Below are 23,536 nucleotides of genomic sequence, written 5' to 3'. Positions count from 1 at the left end.
ATATAGATCTGTGTTCATATTGTCTGCTTTTAATGTTCTTCTGTGTGAGCTAAAAGTAGGAATTGTCATTTACCAGGGCACTGCTATAGCTTTGTCATGGGATCTCAATCTGTGGTCAATCCAAAAAGCATACTGTACTGCATTTCTGTATTTTTGTTTATTGTATCACTTTCTGAAGAGCCAGTGAGTCACTGCAGTGATACTCTATGACTCCTACATCCACATTTTAGCACAAGCCCAAGGTTATATGATCCAAATAGGGTTCAACAAAGTTGACCAGAATGTTTTATTTTTTATTTTTTATAAACAGGCTAGTGAAAAAAACCACAACATTTATTTAACAGCATGAGTTGTAGAAACTGTTTATCATCGGGCTGGTATTTTTCATAGCTCTGCATCAGCTTCTGTGATTAGTTGTGTGGAGAGCCACTTCAATGACTTCCATTTAGAAGCTCATCAACATGTGTTTCCTGAAACAAGGGTGGTCATAAAAATAATAAGACACTCGTATTTAACTGCAAAGTAATAACCTGTGGTATGTTATTGGGCTGCCAGAATACACTTAAAAAATGTAAGTGAATTATGAATGTAGTAATACAGCGCACTCCATTTATAAGAATCACATCTGTCCTGGGTGTTTTGATTCTTATAAGGGGATGATTCTTAAAAGTGCACTATCCACGCTGTGTACGTCCCTAATCACGCGAGATGTGATAAAATTCAGATTCAAAAACGACTTTATTGGCTGTACACGTCATTGCACTTGATCCAGTATTGTACTAAAGGTTGTCAGTTTGCCCCAAAATGATTCTTATAGGGCGGATTGCTTGATTCTTACAAACGGATTGTTTTGCATTGGATAGTATAGGAATGATTTTGTCCCAGTGGTTTTTATCACTATATGCGGTTGATTCTTGTATCTATGATTCTTATAAATGGAGTGCACGGTAGCAACGTAATAATACTTGCAGGTTGCTACTTGCTAAAATGATTACAGTTCAATGACTGACTTGGCTATAACATCAAATATATGAATCACCTAATAGGGCTTTCATGATGTTTGGTTGGAAGCAATTTGCTTTGGTTATGTGATAAACAGTGACTTACACTTGTGATTATAATAATTATAATTTGTGATGTACATGAACAACAGTAAAAGTGTATTGCACCAATTGTCAAAATATCATCTCAATACAAATGGTAGTGAGATCATTGAAATCTAAGCAGTGGGAAGTTATTATTGGCCAGGGCACCCAATTTTATCATACTGGAAGAGAGGTACAAAGAAGTTTTAAACCATTAGAACGTGTGAAAAGAGAAGCCCAAACATAAAGGCTATGATTAGTTCATACAGTAATAACTTACTGCTGCCACTTTAGAATTAACGGTACAGAGCCAAGCAGAAATAATGTATAGACTCTTATCTAATGAATGGCATCTGCCATCCAAAAGTCAAGGGGAGCCAGTCTATATTTGAATGAATCCATCATCACTGGACCATTACCCACCTCTGAGTTGCCCCCTCTGTAGTGAAACTAGGTGGGTACAAATCAAAAGAGAAAATTGATATTGTGTCCTGGGAGAATGTTAAGCTGAGGCCATGACATAACTCTCTCACACCACAGAAAGCACTGCTTGCCTGGGGGTCTCAGTTTACCAGGTAATAACTGCTTTCATATCAAAGGATGGAAGCTCCTGACCCCAGTCAGGTTAAGGTTGGGGTTGGTCCCTTCCATTAGTTGCATGGCTAGTTTTTTCCTAACATAAAACCTATATTATTTAGTCATATTTTGGCCTCTTGTGCATTTTATTTAGTTGATGTCTTCCAAGATGGCAATTACTTGTAAAAAGATAAAAGTCTGTCAAAGTACAGACTCACTTTACCCACGCTGATCTCATTTTAGTGCTGCACCAATTACTCACAGGAGGCCAACTATGAAGAATGTAATATACTGTATGTGTTATGTAAATAGCAAGGCCATTGGCATAAGGATTAAGGTTCTAGTAGAAATTAGAGGTTCAGTTCCAGCACATTTAGTCTCTCAGGTCTATCTAAAGTTAATAGCAACTGTGATAGAGGCAACTTTTAATAGTCACTTTACAGTAGGTTAACTATACTTTTTATCTGTAAACATAGAGGATGAACCTCTTAAAGGTGACAATCCACAATATATTTTTGTTATTACTGTCCATAAAAGTTCATGGAACTCCCTTAATGTGTGTTTATTTTAAGTGTGTAAAACCATTCTATATCTAAAAATGACCCTTGTGTAATACTGGTACTATAAAGTGCCCCTCGTGAAATGTACATAATTGATTGTATAAAAGTAGGTTCTTAGTGACCAATGATGGCTATTAAAGTTATGACAGCTAATTGTTCAGCAGAAATTAATGATCTGCTATTTTCTGTGGTATTTCATGCCTGTTTCTGTTTAGCCAAAATCTGAAAGCATGTATCCAAGTGTTTCATGTGCAAAGCACATGGCTGAAATCTGTTACTTTTCCCTTCTAATCACAAAAACATCTGACTTGGCTTTTGACATCTGAAATTGCAACTGTAATGTACATTGCCAGCTTTGATAAGTACCATTATGGTTCTTAACGTTTGAACAATGGTTTTAATTATTCCAAGGGGCTTTCATTTTAAAACATATGCTTGAAACTGAGCGATATAAAAATGAGGTTTTATAACTTTGTGTATGTAATATCTAATATTTAACAACTTGCAGCACCATAACATAGAGATACAGGTATGCTGAAATGAAGAAATCATGGGTGTTTGTGGTGGATGTTTTCCTGTCTTTTATCAGAGCATAAATTGTAGGAAAAATAGAGTGTGTGGTGTCACTGAAGAATGTTGTATCTTACATAACGTATTGCTGTCCCTTGCAGTATTTTACTTCTACATTAACAGGATAGGTCAGGTTTACCACCATGGGTTAGAGCGCTACACTCAGTCCGTTGGTTTATGTGAGTGCTATGGTTGTGCAGTATCACCTGAATACATTGATGAAAAATTTCAGTTTTCACTTCTCGTGCTGATAAAAAAAAAAAAACCTGACCAAGAAAAATACATTAAGTGGATAAAATTGACACAACCATCTGAATTTATGTATGAAATTAAGCCAGGCACGGACACAGCTGTATAACATGAACCAACTTGATTGTAGGAAGGAACTGTTAAATTATTGTTCCCAGTAGTGATGGCAGGTGTTTCTATGTGTTGTAGCTATTGGACAGGGATCTGCTGTGGGATCGTGTCCTGTGACTCATTACTATCACAGATTAAGAGTGATTAACAGAATATGTATCTGTCGCTATTCCAGATCTCTGGCCCTTAATTGAGTTTTGCAATTGAAAAATTTTCAGCTGATGTATAGAAATATATATATAAGACCAAAACTGTCATCTTCAGTCAAAAATGACTTAAAACTGTGAGAACACAAGAAATCACAAGTGCATGTTGAGGATTTCTGATTCCATTTCAAACTGGAATGTCCCCCATACCTGTGATGTGGACCCACAGTCTCATGGATAAGAGCCAAGTCCTCAAACAAACTTTACAGGAATTACAACAATGTGCATTTTGATTTATACATTAGAGCCAGTCATTATACATTAACCAGGTACAGAGTACTAGTGTGGGGGGCTGGTGTGATAATCGCTGACACGTAATAGATTGAAAACACGTTATATTTCAAAGTGGAATTTAGAAACGCTATAATGAATATACAATTGAATTTGTTTTACTTCTGTCTATTCCAGTGATCTAAATTGTGGCAGATCCAAATACAGTTCATGTCATTAAAAGAAGAGGACATTGAGAAAACAAACATCTCTCACCAGCTTTGGTACTATTTTAATACTTAAAAGATGGCCGTATTTAGATCCGTCATTGTTTAGACCCATTGAATATTCTGCTATATATGCCCTTAATGATGTTAGATTGGCTGTTGAGATCTGCAGTTTTACATCGTGGTGTAGCATTGAGCTTGCTGGGTGGAAGTGAAGTGAAATGTGACAGCTAAACTATATAAGACACTACTGATTCCAATGCATTAAGTGATCATGGGAGGAGGACATTATTAGTAGGTGAGCTTCCTGGATCCAAAGTTGCGCACTTTTCCTAGATTGCTACAGAGGAACAGTTACTATGGTCTTATCCATGCACACATCCTTGTTCACCACCAGCTTATCCAATTTACAGTTTTGTTAACTATTGTGCCACTCTGTTATCTCAAGCTAGAGAGGGATTTGTTTTAATAACAGATCCCGCCTCAGCCCAGTGTATTTAATTGAAGGCCACCGTGGAAGAGTGGTGGTGGTGGTGGGGGGGGGGGCTGCTATCCAACAACAAGTGAATTGCTAACAGCCTATGGCAGTATCCATTTCACTGTAATGCTGGTTTATGTTACAGCCTTTGTAAACCTTCTAATTGCCTGGTATTGCTGACATTTATGCACATACCATGTTTCTACTGAAAACACATTGCTAAGGTCAGAGGGATGTTCTGGGGCACTAGTAATCCCAGACAGGGCTGTAGTTTCTGAAGACACATTAAACTGTGCCTTAAAGAGAGGGGTTAAGGAAGGTGTTAACTTGAAAGTGAACAAACATACAAATGGACCAATTAAATAAAGCATGTGTTATTTACTCTCTGAACAAATTATAACGGTATGCATTGTGGAATATACAGTACACATAAATAGCATGCTAAACATACATCTCGATAACAAATGTTGAGTTTCTATAAGTATCAGAAGTAGAGCTTCTGGTAATGTGAGTCCAGTGTTGTGTTTATCTACCTGTGGCACTACCACTAACATTCCCATGCCAAACAGCAGGAAAGATTGGCTTGTACCTATTTAACTGCATCATGAGTAGTGCCATGACATATCTTTGGCTCTTAGTGGTTCCTATCAGTTTTCTACAGTGTATTTCAGATAACAAAAACACGTATGTATACACAACTTGAGATGTAACAACCTTAGTATTTATAGGCTATTTCACATACATAGTTGGAACTACTTAACACCAAACTGCTGGGGCTGGGGCAAAAGATCCCACTCAGAAGCAGAAGAATTTTAGCTTTTATTTGACTGTCAGCATGCTCATCAGATCACAGCCCTGATGCAGAGTGCAATGTTGTTTATTGATGTTATGCGTAAGTTAACAAGGTGTTTCTGTCAGCACTACCTCATTTTAGACATTTATTTTTGTCAAAATCACATTTTGGGCAAGATTCATGTAGTTGTTTACTCTTTTTTCTGCATGGTAAAAACACCAATTACAATTCTTAAACAAACTGAAATACACAAAAAAACTACTTGCACATTAAATATCTTGAGTTGATTATTTTACATATCTGAACTTTGTTATGTGGTGTTTTCCTTTCTGAATAAAACTAAAATATAAAATGAAGTTGCTCATGAAGACTAAAAAGCTGCTGACTGCAGAAACAATCCACACTACACACGATTACAATTTGCACTTAATTGCTCAGATTTACTGCATCTAATTTCTTAAACATTGCTCAAAGGCTTCGAATAAAGCAGTTCTATGAGATTCAATGGAATTCTGTTCTGGTACTCTACTTCATATTAAAGTTTAATGCATTAACAGTAGTTTGCAAGACTGGGGTGCTGTGGGTTTCCAGTGGTAAAGCTACTTGTTTTACTTAGAGGGGTGTCAAACATTTGGCCCCCAGAGCGATGTCATCCGACCCATGGAATATCGCGGAATATCATTTTTTTATTCAATAGGTTACAGGTGCAAAAAATTGCAAACAACTAAATATAACTAGATACGGTTACATTTATTATTTAACACTCACCAAAAGATAAAGACAGAATATTAGTGACTGCTGCTTTCTGATACCTGGGACCTTTGCTTGAACCAGTGCATCAACATCTGGAGCAAATGACTGGGCTGAGGATATCTTGAGAATTACATTTTGATTTGTTGATTCTCATGACGGAGAAAGCTTAACGCTTCTCAAGACACGCTATTTCAACAGCTTTAAGCAAAATGTCTTCAAAAACTTTCCAGCAGAAAATGGTTTTGAAGAAACACTTATTTTGTGAGCAATCACATGGCTTGCCTTAACAGAAGCATCACTTCTGCTACAAGTATTAGCAAACATCGATTGCTGCTTTTTCAATTCTGCGCTAGTTCTGAGTATTTTATCTTCACATCACTTTTCTGTATATTTATCACATTTCTTGCCACGGCTTCATTCATAGTGTCTTTTAATGTATTATTTCACAATAGCCACATGTTGCTTGCAGCACACTGGCTTTCCATTCATGTCCACAAAGAAATATGAAATTCCCCATTTCTCTTGAAAGACTTAGCTCTCTTCCTCCGCCTTTCTCTTCAGTGACTGCCGCTTAATGAAATATATCAAATATTTTTTAATGCTAATTCATTGTGACTTTTTCATTTTCAATTAAAACGGCCACCTGCACCTTGAAACAATCCACATATTTCCCCCATCTGGTCAGTCTGTTCCTTAAGAAACTATTACTAGTAAACATTCACTGATGAAGTTCTTAAACATTTTATGATATTTTATATAGAATCCATTTAAAATCTCAATAGTGTAGAGAAAGACCATAATATCTCTTTATTGACCACATACTGTAATGTGTTTTGCAGCTTTTGAGGTACAAATATAAACATTTTATTATTTTGATCATACAAGGTTGTTTCCTTCGTCAGAATACGCTCGATTTATCAGAGCACGTGTTAAAAATGTTCTCAACAAATCTTTAAAAGCCATTTGCAAATAAGTAAAACTTTAAAAGGCCAATGAAAGCTGGATTCATAAAAAAAGTTAACATACTAGCATCCAGGAGAAGTCTAACAATACAACCATAACAGTAGCATAATAGTATGCTCTGTTTAAGGCTGTAAAAGTCTTCATAAATTATGTAGTTCTCCATATTTAACATGGAAAATCTATTAGGTAATTGCTCTAGTTATTTTAAGCCCTTTCTATGGCACAATGAAATAACAATGGGAATATGGCACACTTTTTTAACATGAATATTAAATAATTCATTAATCACACAAGCTTGTTTAAATATATTAGTTAATTGATTGATAAAATCAATAAAAACATCAATGCTTCCATTAAATTGTATCTAATATGTGTTGCTAATAATCACAGAATTTCTTTTTTTATATAAAAATTAAGTAATTTTATTAAATAAATATTAAAAACTAAACATTCTAAATTGCTTTTCAGTTTACAAGAACTCAGAGCCCCAGAAGCCTATTTTTAATGTCACCTGTATTTAAATAAAGAAGATTCATTTTCTTTAATATATTTTATAACGAGGAATGCAGAAAGACAGTTTTGCAGTTATTTTATAGAGCAAGTATAAACAAAATTAAGGTAGAAAGTAAGATTGTGTTTAAGCATCATTGTCTGACACATAAGTCAATAACTGCTATATAACTGACAGTTACTATATATAGGGGTCCCTAAGTGAGGCAAAGGAGACTTCAGACAAGGTCAATTATATACAGATAATGACCATTGCAGAGCATAATAATTCCTCTATGAACCAAGCAAATAATTTTTTTTTTTTTTGTGTGTGTACAAGGACATTTTTTACATTTATTTTTACAAGGACATCTTTTTAGGTTGAATAGGATCACTGGGACCTCTACTATAGGATACAGACCAGTATAGTTAGAATCTGATTGGCTGAGACCATCAGGTTTATAATTCAGTCAAATTCTAGTCAGTAAGCTACATAGATCATATGTTGTTGTGGTAGCACAAAATAGCCGAATAATTACATTGAGCTCACAAACTGATAATTTTGTGATTCAGAGGAACAGCAGTGAAATTACAATCCATTAACATACATAATGACATTTTAAAACACTATTAAATAGCTTGATAAACTCCAAACAGTTTTAACACACAGTTCACAAACAGCAAAGTGTTACGAAACAGTAGGTTCACAAATAAACTCTATCCAAGTTAATTAAAGAACCGAGCTGTCTGCTCTGCTATGGAGCAAGACTCTTATTACAGCAGACCAAGGTTTTATCCTTAGTCACTACAATTATATTATATTATAAGGACACTGACGTAACACAAGGTTATAAAAATAGGTTCCTCCATTACTAGTAAAATGTAATGTTATATTTCATTGTCACTAGTAATTGTTGATCACTTCATCAGTTCTCAGTGTTTTGTTTTTTTAATATAATTTTCTCAAGACAGCTTTTCAAATTTAGGACCAGTTCTTCACAATGGCACTGGTGGCATCTTACCAGGTCAAGTGGAGAATTGGCACTATAAAACAAAGACTTTGATCAGCATTTATTTTTTTACCATCCCTGTTTCTATCTACTGGCCTTTTAAATCTCCAAAACCCAAACTGTCATGTGCTGTAGACCTGTTCCAATCTCTCTCCCATCTGGCTTGACTTGGCAAAGCATGTTTTACCCAGCATGGGTTCTGTGCCCAGCAGGGGTATGTCCCAGACAGTTTACAATGATATTGCCTTTATATTTTAGGGAGGTTCGACTATATCTGATCCAAGTTCCACCTATGACTGGACAGTTACTGTGTGTAATGGTGCCAGGAACATTCTTTGTACAGTCTACAGTACACTTCCATTTTAATATGTGTCAGACTCACTACAGTCTCACCACATCCCCTAGGGCATCTAGTTCCACTAGGAACACAAAGCTCAGCCAGGTGAGAATAATTGTTGTCCACTTCAGCCCTAATTACACTCCTTCCTTGATCTTAGCGTTAAAGGGGCCGATAAAGGATGCCTGAAGGCCATGTGTGGGTTTAAAGGGTGTACCACCATTTTGTTTGTTTGGGATTTGAACTGCATTACTTGATGTGTAATTATTTCCCACAGGGGTGCATTATCTTCTTCCAATGAAAGCTTTTGTCCACCTCCCTCACCCACGAAACTAATGGCCAAAGTACTGTTAAGGAAACATGGCTTTTTCGTTCTTAAATCAGAAGGCGTGCAGATGTGCAGGTGCTGAGTGCTAATGCCTGGCACCTCTAACATCTGCAATCAATAATTGGTTACACAAGTGCAAAGAGAATACAAAAACACATTTACATTCAAATGTTTGCAATAATTGATTTCATTAAGATCCAGCTAATGCTGAATTCAGGTTAGTAAGCACTGAAGCAGAAGCAAATTGCCTGTTGCAATAATCTCTACCTGTAAGGTATTCTCTTTACGTCCAAGCAAATCCCTGCTAAAAGGTTTAACGACATAATGATGGCAATGTTTTAAAAACACACAACGTCTACCTGTGCTTGAGGAAGGCTAGATTTAAAACAAGACAAGAGCTCGTTTTCTCTTATTAGAACTATTTCCCTGGAGGTTTACAGCCATTTTGAGAAATCAGGTGCATTCATTTACTGTAAACGTAAAAGTATGGGGGTACTGTCTTTTGCATAACCATTTTACATAAAGTATCAATCCCAAAAGTGCCATTCTGAATGTCTCCCTTTGGTTTTTAATCTATAACGAAAGAATATAGACTTGCCGGCCTGTAAATAAGTCAAACCTACTTATAAGTCAAACCTGTGTGGATAGCACATGAGTGACACATGCTCTTCATGGACAACTTGTGGTTTAATCTCCGCTTTTCAGATAGCTGCAGTCATTGCAGCCTTGAACTACTGCTGCACTATATCTAGTTGCCTATTTTAGATCAAAGAGCTCTGCTGATTTAAAATGTATACAACATCTCCCATGTGGTTACACTTACAGTGCATACATCCACAGGGTAAAAACAGACAGCTGTTTTCATGGATATGATACAGTACACCATTGCTTTACATCAAATAGTGGATTGAATGCATTAGATCTTCAACTTGTTCAGCACAAAGAGAAAGCCATAAACAAGTCTTTTATCAAGGTATCGACAGCAGTAGATGTAACAGGTTAAGTGTTCAATGAAAGAAAACAGCAATCAATTCATATTGGTGGCAAAGTTCTTTATTCTTCCAATGTTTTATCACAGGGACTGGTAATTGTGTATGATACTAAAACAAACCAAGACTCTTGTTGAATATCTATGTAATTACTTCTATTATTGTTTGCATTACTAACTATGCTCCTGACTCCAACTAGTTGCTCATATTATTGTAGCAACCTCTGCACCGTTGATTTCAATAGCACACAATTTTGCTATCGTAGGGCCACTGCATTATTATTGAAGATCAAAAGTATGTGTTCTTTTCCAAAAACGAGGAGTATTCATTTGGATTATAGTTGGCAGATATATTCAGTGATCAATGTAAACAGGGGTTTACAACTGATAAGTGCAACAGGCACACACACTGTACATCCAAACTCCTAGCCATCTGTTCTTCACTAGAATACTGGATTGATAGTAGCAGTCCCAAGAGGCAAAATCTATGTTTACAGTCAGATGAAAAAACACATTTATGTACACACATGCACAGGTGCAATTAAGCTTTTCACACCTCCTCAACTTCCCCTAGTGTACAAATATCCTTTAACTCTAGTCTAATTCTAAATCTAGCAGCCTAATAGCAAACATGTTCAGAAATACCATGCACAGACAATGTAGAGATTAAACATCCGTCTTATCTGCTCCAGAGCCACACTTGCTTTGTTATACATGTAATTAATAAAAATGTCTTTACACCTTAAAATCACACTTATTCACAGTACCAGTTTTTGTACTTCTCCAGTTCCCTGAGTCTCCACTTCAGGTATACATTTGTAAAGGAAAAGGTACTTGGAGCATTCTTGGTTATCTATATGTCTCCTTAAGATTCACATCACCAGAGGAGAAGATTAAAGGGATTGTGACAGTCTGTCGTGGGTGTATATTGTTGAATTGTAAAAACTCTTTTTATAGTAAAGTGAACTGTGAAATTGATTATGGGGTTATTGGAAGCATTCTAGCTAATTAGTTTAGTGTGTTTCAGATAGTCACACATAAATCACACAAGGTATCAAATCTCTAAATACTTGTTGAGAGTAATTGGCACTAAGGACTGCAGTTCCATATTTAAACAACGGAGACTTGGGCCTCAGTTAAGTTGAAGTTAATGGTGGTGCCATGGCAATACATTATTTAATTCAATATTAATTGTAAATTGTATACGTTAAAGGGTAGACATGCAGGAAAATAAATGTGTTGCCACACAAACACACATTGTGGATTTGTGCAGTGCTTGGGACATCTTACTCTGACTACTGGAGTTTTCAGAATGTGCCTTTGCTAAGATCAATGCTCCAGACAAGGTTTTGGTCCCTGAGTAATTTACTTTCACATTTAGACACTATGCGAGTAAAATTTATTTTGGGTGAGTAAGATGCAACATTAACTTAAAGCCCTGAGTACCTTCAACAAATACTGTACTAGACTTACTTTATTGCTAATTTATGGGATATGTGTTAACTACAGCTTTATGGGGTGTCGTGTAAAAATAAAAAAAAGAAAATTTAAAAAAAAAAAAATTCTTTTTTTCCAGATTTAGCTTAAATCTTGTATTTTTTCCCCAGATTTATAAAAACGCTGTGATATATATATATATATATATATATATATATATATATATATATATATATATATATATATTTAAATGTGTACATTCAGATATAATTTATAAATTTAGTTACAAGATTTAACATTTAGCTGAATATTTAACTGACCAGCTAAATCTGGAGTTTGTATGCAAATTAGCTCCGCCCATTTTGTGCTTTCGCGCAATTTGATTGGCTCTTGTAATGCTAATCGGGGAATGTGGACATTTCAGCATTACAAGAGCCAATCAAATCACATGAAAGCACTACTCATTTGCTGACAAACTCCAGATTTAGCTGGCCAATTAAATATTTAGCTAAATGTTAAATCTTGATAAGAGATTTAAGATTGAGTTAAATATTTAGCTAAATGTTAAATCTTGATAAGAGATTTAAGATTGAGTTAAATATTTAGCTAAATGTTAAATCTTGTTAAGAGATTTAAGATTTCATTAAATATTTAGCTAAATGTTAAATCTTGTTAAGAGATTTAAGATTTCATTAAATATTTAGCTAAATGTTAAATCTTATATTTATATTGTATTTCTTATATAGATTTAACTTCCAAAAATTCAGTTGACAGACAGGTAAATTGGTAGGATAGGTTGAGGGAGACTAAGATGGCTCTGAAAAATCCTAAGGATCAAGAATCCAGTCTCTTATTTAAACATGCATTGCAAGTGAGTGGATTCAACCGTATGGTTTTTATTATTTATTTATTTTTATTTGTGAAAACCCAAACAAATTGATCACATGTTTCTGGCAATTCCCAGGCATGTTACAATTAGAAGTCCTGGTAAACTGTGATCCATTCTCTAGCAACCACATGCAGTATATTCACAACTGAACATTCAAATTATAATAATTCATATTTTTTCAATGCGTAAAACACGCAGCTTTTCTGGAGCTCTGGCTAAGATAATGTTTTCTTAATTGCAAGGCAGGTGAAAGTATACCAGATTGTCTGTTTTAAGTGCATGCTTGATTGAGGGATATAAGCTATGGCTTAAATACCCAAGAAGTAACATGTCTTTAATTAAGAAAAACACATATTTTCAGTTTTGCTTATTCAGACAGTGCAACACTTTGAGAGTTATACCATCTTAATCATAAGCATACTTGCTTTCACAATCAAAATATAAACAAGTACTGCCAATTCTTTGTTACCCTTTGAATACAACCATTAAACAACAATTAAACTCCTAACCCTAAATCCTTGCCACTAAACATCATATTATTTCAAATAGACCTGCCACAGTGGGGTTCCAAGCCTAGTGGAAATAACACATTTTATTTAACGTATACCATGCTATATATGTTGCAACAATAAATTGCCCTATAGGAATTAGCTGAATCCACTGTGGCTTACATAGGGGCTCTGAATACCAAAGATTTTCTGACCATCAGGGAGGGTTTTTCTGATTGTTTTTCGTGTTCTGAGCAAAAATCAATAATGGCCAGGAAGGATGAGAACAGCCGCAAAACCCCAAATTCCAACAGCATGAGGAATGCAATGCAAATGAAGTGGGTACCTAATTGACATACACCCCGTGCAAAAATCAAAAGGGTTGATGTGGTCAGATTGAGTATTTTCGGTCTAAAGTGGTTCCGTCTGTTTCAAAGAGTCCTAATGGAGGGCAGCGTCTAAAATAAACCACCTGTTTGGACCTTACAGAATAGCAAGTGCTGTGAAGATGTTGAATGGAGAATGGTATGACATTGTGTTTATGTGATGATGTTAAAGAGGATTTAAAGTCAAGTACTCTGAGGGATCAGCATTGTCAGTATCACGCACAGCCCTGTCATTATTTACCAAAGGTTGTTTATATGATATCCTATTATACACTTAAGTGGCATTCATTTTCATGCAACTGGGTATGGCGGATATTTTATACCAAAATGAAAAATAAATAAACAAACAAATACATAAATGAATAAATAAACAAATATAGAAATAAATATATGTCTATATATTTATGTATTTATTTCAACATGTATTTATGTATGCCTATATTTATTTATTTAATACACTACATACATTAAAAGATTGGCTTTAGAAAGATTGGCTCTTTTTGTCCTGATGTATGTGCTTTATTATTATGTTCTATTAAATCTATCTTCACTTCTTTCTCTAAATCTCCTGAAACACACCTCTGTTTAGTTTTTCTCCTCCTTTACTACCTTTCAATCCCACCTGTCCATTGGTTGAAATGACATAAAAACTGTCATTTTCGGATGAGATGTAAAACCGCGGTCTTATTGTCAGGGACTGTGCAGCAGCACTTGTGAGGCATAGTTCACCCCTTAGTCTCTGTAAGTCGCTTTGGATAAAAGCATCTGCTAAACAACTAATTAATAAACATATAGGTGACTCATTTAAATAGTGAATAATTATTCCGCCACCTTTATATAAATTGCACCCATTCCATCTGTCAGAAAACATCAAAAACGTTTTTCATTTTATGATGGAAATAAGGTTCGGAGTAAGAGTCAGATTAAAACAGATGGAGCCAGTTAGTTTTGGACTGTTGGAAGACAATTTTGATATTCAGGGCCAATGTGTCTGGCATCTTCAGACTTTTCATTTTTTTATTAAGATTACACTTGTTTGTTTTTGCTCAGCATCAAATTTGTTGTTAATTATCCAAGTGGAAATGTATGTTTATTGAGCATCTATTCACAGATGTGTGGACAACAGTCAACTCACACATAATCTGTTCCCACACTCCCGAAATGTGCTTAACAAATTTCCAGTGTTGAAGGTTTTATCCTAATTGGCAAATGCTGAAAATGATTAGCAGTGCCAAACCGCTATCTAAAAGTCATGTTTAAAATTAGTCAGAGCCAATTTTCAAATCTGTTTTCTAAACTATACATACTGTATGCAGTATATGGTGTGGGTTTAGAAACTTTCTGTACACAGCGTGTTGTATATTTAATCTTCCACACTACATCCTGGCTTTGTTTCTTACCAAGTGACTAGCAGTCATTTTTACAGAGGTACTTCATTGATTTGTTTATTATACATGGTATTTCCTGTGCTTTTTGGCATTCCTCTACTTCTGTTGAGAAAGTTGCCTGGTCAGTCTGAACAGCTACTTTACAATCTGGGGCCTACTCAAGTGAATCTAAGCAGTTGTGGGTGTAAATACTGCCGTTGTTTGTTTACTTTAAATCAGTCAAAGCGACTTTCTAGAAGTAAGAGCCAGCACCACATGTCGTAATCTGCCACTGGGTCATGTTTCATTTTGTGTTGCTGGAAATACACTTGTGTGCTTAAGAGAGTGCTGTAACTTACTAATAAGACACTTTAACGTAACACATTTAAAAGGAAAACACTTTCTTGCATGATACAGGTGATCATTTATTAATGAATTATATTAAAAATGTCACACACGCTTTGATGTAATTCACTCCTTAAAGATATCCCCTTTGTTCACAATTTGTTGACTGACAAAACTGTTTAAAGTACGTTAACTCTATGGGGTACAAGTATTTGCCCTGCTAAGATACACACAGTGACCGACAATGTAACGCAATACGTTCTCCATTTGAAATCTATAAAAGGCTGCAGAATATAGACCTACTTCTGTTTAGATTCTGTATGTTAATCACACTGTATAATCAGTCAACACCTACAACGTGTTTTATTTACCAGTCATTGATACTTCACACCACATAGTTTTTGTAAATTCAACTCAATGAGTACACTCTCATAACAGGACAGTATAATAGGAAACAGTTTTCAAAACAACCCGTCCTGAGACTGTGATTAAGCCCCTGTGCAACACTCTCTGTTTTCTTTCTTGGATCTTGTTCACGTGCCTTGGTTTAAGAAACCTGGTGCCAAGAGTGTCTTAGTGCCTGTGCATGCTCCGGACCTTGTCGGTGGTGGTGCTGTGCAAAGTTTAGGGGTCTTTCATTCCTCAGACTCTATGTCAGATCATAAAACACTCAACATAAACAAAGTTTTACAGCCAAACTCAGGGCGCTTTGTTACAATGCAGGAAACTAGCTAATACTGTACCATCACGTGACCCCCCCCCTCTCGATTATTCTCCTGATACTATAGCAGCACAAACACAACTACCTTACTTGCTAACGGCTTAAATCAGTAAACAGAACAGACAATATCAGTGACTATGCTCCAGCAGTTTCTACCCTTATCAAAAAATACACCTCAACACGTCCCTTTCTCATGCTTGTGCTGTGCTCAGGTTGTCGGTATAAACACATTGACAACACTCATGCTGTGTATTAGCCATGCTTTACAATAAAGTTGACCAAGCTGTAATCAGGCTTTGCTATGATTTTCTTAGGGTAAACTACAAAACGACAGGACAACATACTCAGAAACAGTTACAGGTCACTTCAAACAAAAGGCAATATCCACAATAGGAACACACTGACCACCATATCTAAACTTTAAGATGTGTTTTAACGATTGAAGTATTGCCTTCTTGGCCAGTTCTCCCTTTTAAAAGAGATTGTAATCTTAATGGCACTTCCTGGTTAAAGGTTAAATAAATCAATATTGCAATACCTGGACAAGTTAATGGTCATGTACAAGAACCAGTGCACCATAAAATGCCTAAAAAGTCAAAGGTAAGGCAAAGAGAAGTGATATGAAAAAGTACTAGAGAATTTAAGTGTCAAAATTACTAAAGCAAATTCAGAGTAATAATTCGAGTGAACATGTATAGGTCCTTAAAATTATACAGGATGTGTATCAGATTTCTAACTATAAGACTAGTATTAATAGTATGATGGTAGTTACATTTGTGCAAGATGTACCAATAAACCATGCTTTGATCAAATTCAATGTTGGTTTCAAATTTTCACTGTGGGGTTTTTGGAGCCTACAAAGCCAGTCTATAAAATGTAAGGGATAAACCAGGTTAATAGGATTGCTTGTCAGAAACGCATACATCTACCTTTGGAAACGTATATGACCTCATATGGATAACATGGCAGAAATAAAGAAGATCATACGTTTATAAGCACCAACAACATTATCGCTGGTCCCCCTTTTCTTGTGCTAAATATATTTTTGTTCCTAGTTTGTTACATTCTGATTTTTAAGGTAAAACTAAAAGAGGTTCAAACTTCCCGCTCGTACACAATCACTTCTTGTTCTGTAGTGATGCGTATTCCAAATCTATATTGAAGAATTAAAAATGTGGTTAAAAACGGCATATTAAAATGCTTCACGGGTCAAAAGGCAACATACCAGCATCTCTGTGCTGAACAAAAGAATATCTTTAGTATTTTCAGTTCCTCCAGTAGGACGCACCACTAGACAGATCTGTACTCTGTAAGATTTTTTTTTTTTTGCTGTTGTATTGGGTTACTTCATTTTACTTTTACAGCACCATGCTAAACAGAAATACCAGTACAGAGGAAGTCCTTTTGTTTTTGTTTTTTAGATTCAAAAATGAGGAAAATACAAACATCTAACTGTTCTTCACAGAAAAAAGCTCACATCAAATGTTCTGTTGCTGTTGTAACAAAAACACAATCTTCAAAAGATTTAAAACCAGCACATGTCTTACTAATGGCAGATGTAATGTCAGGAAAAGTTACAATACAATGGCGTGTGAGCAAGTTGTCTTGATATTAATCTGTTCTAATGAACAGAAGTGGTAGGAAACCTTAAAACAACACTTACAGGTAAATGTTTTCTAATTCTTTGTTATGTGTGTGGCAGGTGATATAATAAGGCGATAATTTATTTTTAGGTGTAGTGTATGAGGTTTTTAAATAGGTTAATATATTAACTAATGATTAACACAAAATGAACAACCTTTGCAGTGTATTAAGAAGCTAGCTGTTAATAATAATAAACCAAAAAAAGTGCTACTTAAAATGTAGCATGGTCAGAATATCTGTATTCTGGTTAATTGTGTATCAAAATATTCATTTAAAAATAGATGTTATCGGCCATAGCTTTTGCATAAACGAAACATCTTTTTATAAAGTCATGAACATATTATGATGTGACTGAAGCTTATCAACTTTTGTAAACACAGGATATCATTTAGGACAGGGCTTCTCAAACTCTGTCCTGGGGACCCCCTGTGCCTGCTGATTTTCATTCCAAGCAAGCACTCAATTACTTAACTAGACCCTTAATTGAACAAATAATTTGCTTAATTAGACCATTTAACTTGTTTTCAGCTCTTAAACAGTTGCAGTTCAAGTTAACTTGAAATCTGCAACTGTTCAAGAGTTGAAAATAAGTAAAAAGGTGTAATTAAGCAACTTATCAATTCAATTAAGGGTCTAGTTAAGTAATTGAGTGCTTGGTTGGAATGAAAACCAGCAGCCACAGGGGGTCCCCAGGACTGAGTTTGAGAAGCCCTGATTTAGGATATCATATTTCCATACAGTCCATACAGTTGTTGGACCTTTTTTAATATCCTGCAGCTAGTACAGCCTTACTCATAGGCTGAAACAACTACTGTAAAAACCTTTGTATAAGACTATTTTCTAGGTATTTTTTAGGGGGTCCTAAAAAGGGGGGAGTGGCTTATACACTGGTGTGACCTATAGGCTTTTCCCTGAAATTGTTGTGTCAAAAGGGGGGGGGACTTATATAACGGTATATAACTTATACACTGGTTTTTATGGTACTTCAGTCTTATTTGTCAAATTGACAGCATGTGTAACAGTAATTAGTACAACAGGAGGACATTTTGAGATTCAGAGAGAAATCATGAGAGGGGAAAGAAAGAAATCTTTGAGTGCCTGGCCACGATATTTTCTGGTGGCAGATAGACCATCTGTTAAGAAAAACAACCCAACTTAATCAAAGGATCATCAAAACCATCAGTGTTAACCCTACAACTCTCCTGTTTAATGTAAAATGGTTGCCACCTGCACCATAAACCCATTGAAACTCAGCATGCAATTGAGACCAATAGTGGGGAATGCTGCTGAGCCATTATGTTGCCTGGTGACAATAGGGGGAAAAATGAATTGTATTACTTGCATAATTAAATGGGTGAGGCCAACTTCATAGAAGTTACCTAAGGATTCCCTGCTACCCTTAATCCAGCATGGCAAATACATGCGCATAGCCTCAGGCCCAGAAAGGTCAAGCTAAACATTTGTTTTAATTATACTGAGCCTCTTTCATTCGAGGTAGGTTTTTGTTCACTCTGAATGTAGAGCAAAACCTAAAACAAATTTCTTGATTTCTTTTATAACCATCTTATTAGTGCTCCATGGTTTAAAAGGGGTTAACCACTGTGCAAGTCAGTGAAGAGTCAATCGTGTTGGAATTGGTCAAGGATTTCAGAGGATTTTCTTTACCGTTTTACTCGCACAATAGCTGGTGCACTGGTCACAACTCTCAAATGTGTATTGCTACTGGAGAATAAGCAGGTGCAAAAATATTACAGTGCTTGGTTGGGAAAAATCCAAACATATGACAAAGCAATCAATATCCCTAAGGAGTCCTGTGCAGCTGACTTGGAGCTGTTGTTATTATCTGTTGTTAATGAATTTCAGATATCAAGGGAGCATGTTTTCACAGCCACGATAAAAGCAACTTTCACATGTTAAGTTTTGACTAAAGTGTTTTCACACAAGATAAGAGAGTCCATTGCCAGAGTTATTACTACAGTCATCTAATCAGAGTTGTTTTTATTGGAATACAAACTATTGCGTGAGGTTTCACACATAAAACTTTTTTTTTTTTTTTTGCCTCACATGTTTTTAAAACATGGTTGGTTTTGGGTGGGTTGATCGCTAATATAATTCAGACCACATCTAAAATGCTGATGCTCTTGTAACATAGTCTACATTCTCTTGCACTTTTTACAGCTTCAACCAGACATCAAAAGGGCTGATTGCTTTTCAAGAAACATGAAGCAACTCATTTTCTCATCTGAAAAGTATTGCATTGTGGAGGACATTGCATTCCAGGAAGATACAGAATGCAAAACTTTACAGATAAAACATGTGAAGTAGATGCTGTATATAGACTTGGGGAAAGCTTGCTGTCCTAAATAAGGTGAGACAAAGAAATTATGTTAAAGTCTGCCTGCAAATTGAAAAGGATTGTCAGGAGTGCACACTTGTACCAGTACACGCTTATACAATGTATGTCAGTAATGTACAAGAATATAAATATCACACAAATTTAGGCACCATGACATACTTGCAACATTTGCATTAAAGATTAGTATATCTATTAAATGCCTATGCTTAGCTTATGTTTTTCCTATGTTAAACTTTTTACATTTATGAAAGTATAAGCTTATAATGCAGCCCTCATTAGGCAGTAAGTAAAGTGATGTGTATAAGAGGCATTTTTACACTGTGTTTTACACAAGCACCCAATTGTGCAGTTTGTCAGCAGGATGCTGGTTACTACACATCATAAACTCTGCTGGACCATACAATATTGTCTCATTAAGATTCTGCTCCTTGTCAGGGACTCAAGAGTACCCAGCATACTGCATCTTTACTCTTAAACAAAAGAAAGAGGCAGTTATGTATAGCACTCATGATGCTCATGGTATGTATACAACTTTGCCATTACTGTGTAAAGAAGCCTTGAGTGCTAAAGTAGCTGGGGGAAAAGTGCATGCAAGGGACTATATATGTTAAAGGGTCTGGAATTGACTGGAATACAATTTACCACCCTTCCTAAAATATTATAAAAGCCTCTCTTCCACACTGTCCCATAAGAAAATAGTAACAAATTGTCAAAAACAGATGTTCTTTTCTTTTATTCAGGATGCCATTTATAGTATCTCACACACACACACACACACACACACACACACACACACACACACACACACACACACACACATATATATATATATATATATATATATATATATATATATGTGTGTGTGTGTATATATATATATATATATGTGTGTGTGTATATATATATATATATATATATATATATATATATATATATATATATATATATATATATATATATATATAAAGATGTATATATATATATATATATAGATACCGTTTCATGAAATATTGATAATGCAATCCAATAAATGTACTTATGTCATATAGAAAAATGTCTGAAAGAGACATGTCTAGGATCCAAAAGTATAGGCGTAACTTCACTTAACGCACGGTTCTAATTAATAAGGTACTGGAGCACTGGTTGTAACTACTTTCTTAGATCTGGCTCCCTCTAGAGTCTATCCTCGGTAAGGGTTCTGGATTTAAGCCTTTCTTTGATTTATAATTTACTTCAGTATTTGTGATATTAATGATAAAGGACAACACAATTTGTGCTAAATGTAACACAAACTTTTCTGCTCCTAATCCGAAATGTAACACATAATTGGCACTATTGAAGACTGTAGACCTTTATGCAGGTCTAGAAAAGATAGTAGCAAAGGAAAGATCACTTAATTTAAAACAGCAGATCAGTAAACTATTCAAATATTCATATCTGTGCCCAGTTTTATTTCTTCTTCATTACAATACACTGAAATGTGTTACTGCACCCTGGAAGTCCTTCTGTAGAGTTATTTAGTGCTGAAGGAATTTTTTATTGTTCTGAGTAATTTATTGCTAAAATAACCATTGTTTTATTCCTTTCAGAAAGCTTTGTACTTGGTATAAATTTAGAGTTAGAATAGAGTTCTTTGTGTTTTGTTTTTTTTAAACACATGATGTAATTAAGTAATTAGCTGTATACTTTTGTCATTTTGTAGTTTATTTGATAACAATGATATATCGAAATTATGTCCATATAGTTTTTTATTTCGTTTTTTTTAAATTGTGTCTCAGTCCTAAAATTCTAGGTGATGCAAAACTTTTGGCCAGAGCTGCAGGCTAGATCAGCCAAGTAAGAGCTAGTGCCATCTAGTGATCAAACCATTCAGCTCAAGTTACCTTTTGCATTTCGGTAAATACACAGCAGTGATCTGAGGGCACCCACGTTTGCTAATGACCTAGCCTTGGATAATCTATCCCATGTTACTTACAGTATCTGTATTGCAGGCAACAAGAACGGAAGAGCAGCGCTTCTGAACTCAAAACCATAAGTACCTTAAGAGCTTTTCTAACACAATATTTGGATAATTGCAATAAGAACCACTCGGGATGATGACAATGTTAGAGGACAGTAAAAAAGAAGAAAATGCAATTTAAAGTGACTTTTTAGTGAACAGGTTGTAAGGGAATTAGTTAGTTTGTATGGCTGTTGTTCACTAGTTTATTCCTGAATACAGTGTCTGTATAAAATTGTGAATTGTAATAATCTTACCTATAGTGAATCTAGTATTACTATGTAATACTGTTTACAATGTACTCTTATGTAAGAATTGCATGCTGAAGCAAAAAACAAAAGATCAGAAACACAAGGATGAGGTTTTGTACTCCTTACTAACACCCTTTTCATGGTCAACTACAAGATCAAGGTCGTATCTCATAACTAATGATGTAAAAGTCTTTTTATTTTTATTAATAAACTGGTATTCTGTCCTCTAAAGTATAATAACAATACTCTGTGTTACATGAGTGAAAGAGAAGAGGACAAGATGAGCCTCTTTCACACTGGCATCCTCTACCCGGGTCAGAACCTACCCGAGTCAGGACCTGGTGTCGGCTACGTGATTTCACACTGCTTTTGATAAAGCAAGGTTGACCTGGGTGACAGGTGATAGTACACAGTGCGTGTATCAATGCCCCAGATGAAGCTTGTTACGGACGCTTCCATCCAAGCTTCTCTGGATTCAACCGTTGACCCAAATGTTGATTAAAGCAAATGTTTCTTCATCCCTTCCGAAATCTGGCTCAATCAACAAAAATATAGCTAAACAGACTAAACAGTTGAAAGTGAAACCTTCATGCAGGCATGACTGTTTGTTATTTCATAGGCTTATGAACGTCTCATGCATTTTGTCTTGCTCAACCCGGGTCAAAGCGTGTCAACCCACAACCTGAGGTGGGTCGCTGGGACCCGGGTCAACCAGGGTACGACCCAGGTGCGTGGTTTCACACTATGTGGGATTGTGACCCGGGTAGCCAGGACCCGGGTCGGGACCCAAGTAGGAGTGCCAGTGTAAAAGGGGCTACTGTAGTGGTTCAGGGAAATCCCTTTTGCATGGAGGCAGTGGCTGGCTCACAAAAAACTGACAATCTATTCTTCTTTTATCTTTAAATTGCAGCAATTTGTAAACAAACTCGAGCGTAGTAATTGCTTGCAAGGATCAAGCCAACAAGGGAATAGGATAGCCTCATTCCATAACTGCTCCAAGTCTTTACTCTTGGCTTTACTTTAGCTTTATATGGAATTCCCTTGGGTTTGTTACGCAGTTACAGTCTATACTGAACTAAAAAAAGAATTATTTTAACATCCGTTCTGGTAATTAAACATAATGAAAATAACTTTATCGGATGTATTATTGTAATTAAACATTAAAAAGCACAGAAAATAAACAGCACTTATCGTGTTTATTTTTTTTGCCCCGACTCTTGATTGCCCTAAGATCATATTATCCCCTTGAGGCGTAAACTAAGTTGCGTCTGAAAATATGGAAAAAAAAAAAAAAAAATGTTAACAATGTAGTTTATTCATTGTAAGATGCAATAAATATATAGAAACGTTCCACAATATAGACAAAATACGTTTAGGCCAAAATACGATGGCAGCAAAAAGAAAAATATATTTAAAAAATAAATAAAAAAAAAGACTATAAAAAAAACACCTGAACCATTGCTGCGATAAAAAGAAAAAAGTTATAAAACGAACACGAGGGTACAAGTCAGAGGGTGTAGAATGCGATCCTCTGACGTGATAGACTCGCCCTCCAAATAAACTTTGGAGATCAGCAGAGTAGTTCAAGTCATGAAGCTGGAGCTCTTCAGTGTGCAACAGGTCTGAATGAGGGAAGGAAAGTCACCCGTGCAGCCGCTCAATATCCAAATGAGGATTTGAAAGTAGACATAACAAAACAGAAGCAACAACAGAGAGACCA

This window comes from Polyodon spathula, chromosome 5 (assembly GCF_017654505.1).
Source record: "Polyodon spathula isolate WHYD16114869_AA chromosome 5, ASM1765450v1, whole genome shotgun sequence".
NCBI classification, from domain to species: Eukaryota; Metazoa; Chordata; class Actinopteri; order Acipenseriformes; family Polyodontidae; genus Polyodon; species Polyodon spathula.
The sequence above is the reverse complement of the archived record's forward strand: the minus strand, read 5'-3'. Positions refer to the sequence as shown.